The sequence below is a fragment of the Rhopalosiphum maidis genome, chromosome 1, assembly GCF_003676215.2.
Source record: "Rhopalosiphum maidis isolate BTI-1 chromosome 1, ASM367621v3, whole genome shotgun sequence".
Classification (NCBI taxonomy): Eukaryota; Metazoa; Arthropoda; class Insecta; order Hemiptera; family Aphididae; genus Rhopalosiphum; species Rhopalosiphum maidis.
The window spans coordinates 7,625,990-7,628,568 of NC_040877.1; positions in this window are offsets into that span (position 1 = coordinate 7,625,990).

Sequence of the window (2,579 nt, forward strand, 5' to 3'; positions counted from 1 at the left end):
CTTGTCCAATTGAAAACTAACACATTTGTATTTAGTCATAAATTATTCACTAAATCCCATTATTTTTACACATCCAAATTATGATGTAATTTGTCTATTTTATATTTACTTACCGTTCAAATAAATAATCAATTTTTAACTTTAAATTGTAAGCTTTTTTTTTTTTTTAAGATACTTCTACTATGGTATAAAAAAATATCGGAATTCAAAGTTAAAGAAATAATACATTTATTTTATTGATATATCATTAGTATAAATAAAGTTCTATTACATTTTATTATTCTAGAAATATATTTATGTTACAATATATATATATATATAAACTGTAGGTAAAATAAAGGATACTAATACAACGTGTAAATGTTATTAATATCATATTCATTAACACATTTTAAATACAATATATTTATTATAATTTAATTTTGTAAACCTATCCTTAATATTATGAATAAATTATCATAGAATTCTAATACTAATGAGTAATTACTATTAAAATATAGACTTATATTAAGTATATTTTAGTTAAAAAAAATTGTTTTCTCTCTTTTATCCTCGTAATAGAGCTTAAGTTTACTGTGGTCCGGCAACCGCTTTTCATCCTTAAAAATTATTCTAAATCTACAGTTAAAAATACAAAACTGAAATAAAGTATTTCATAAAAAAAAGCTACAGATAAATAACATAAATGTATTTGCATTCTAAATATAATAATAATATATTATATATATATTTAGATCTATTTTTATCAAATAAAATTACCTTATCTTATCTTATGTAATATAATAATCAGTGACAGAAATAAAACATTCTTACACAAAATATGTTTTGTATTAACAGTAAGCAATTTTGGCACTTTTTTAATATTCTTTAAATTCATGTAAGAATCATTATTTATATTTATTATAATACACTTAATTTTTTTCTCACAAGACGTCAAACTAAAGGTTATTTTTTGTCACTTCTCGATAAGTGGTAAATAATAATTTTATTTCGTCGATAATATTTTGTCTGTAGTTATTGATTTATTTGTTAAGATTATATGTATATATATATTATATATACATAGATATGTATAAGCTGGTTGACAATTATTAAAAAATTATATTTGAAAAATACTTTTATTCTATTTTGAAAATCTCTTTAATTTTGTTTATGTTTTAATTTAGTTTGTATGCATTACATTACACTTGATTTTCAATAATATTTTTTTTTTTTATTTATTTAACCGACAGCAGAAGAGATTCTGTGTGAACAATACTACATTTCTGCCTTGTTTTATCGATGAATACGAAGTCTGCATAAATTATGTAATATATATATAGTACACATAATACAAGTAACACATTGGGCGATTGCCGGTTGTGCTGCATCACATTAATCTTTTGTATTTGATTTAAGTATTTCGGGCACAACAAAATAAAAGTTCCTGTATTATAAATTATTTAGAGCTATTGACATTTCGAAATTATAGTGAAGAAATAACGTATTATTAGCGTAATATTTTTGCTTAAGTACTATAAAGTGTATATTATTGTTTTATTATAATTATCAATAAAAACTACAAGCATTCTTATTTAAGACAAAAGCTTTGAAAAAAAGATAAAATAATATATAGAACTCTATCAAAGGATAAATATCATTTTAACACTAATATATTTTACAAACTACTTTAAAAAGTTGAAAAACTAAGTTCTGTAGGTATTTGATGTTTTGTATCTTATAATATTTTAATCCTTTTACGATTTATTTTTCAATATGTTTATATGTTTGGAGCATGAGAAATTCGGCTTAGTTCGTACACTAGTTGCTGGACGCACGTCAAATTATCGCACAATAGTGTAAGTTACAAAGACGATACATTATGATTAATGTCACAAGAGAACTTTTGCGACGGGAACGAAAGCTTAAATCGTGGACGATAATTTCAATAAAAAATTTGTATGGTCAAAGTCGCTGTAGAAGAATCGATGACGATTGGCAATAAGCGACCATTATATTTATCACACTGATTTTTTCATCGGAAATAAGCGGTCACACACATACACTAGTATAAAAAATTGCATGACACGCGTGTTATTTAGTGTAGGATGTGCATGAATAAATTGAATGATATCTAATGTAAGCCATATAGGTTGACGTTCGGTTTTTATTTTTCAATACCATCCCTGTTTTCAGCATTGTGTTTGGAAAAACTCCAACAAAACGTTCTTTGTCCCATTACACAAGTCGAATTGTTTTTTTTACTTGAATAGAAAACAATAGTGGAATGAAAATATTTATAATTTTTTTCGATTTTCATTTTCTCGGTGAATGGCAAGATGACGATCAGGAAAAACGAATTTAATTATTGAAATTCATGTTTCAAAATCGTTATTAAAAAAAAAATAAATAAATAAATAACATATCAACGGAGAAAATACTTTACATATTAACAGAAATGGTTACGGTCAACACTAAATTTAATTAAAAGTTACATTTTTATATATTACCTCAAGTATATAGTTGGCTAGTGAAATACACGTGCGTATGTAGTTGGGCTTTCGTCCGATACGTTTATACGTCTATATTATTGTTATAAG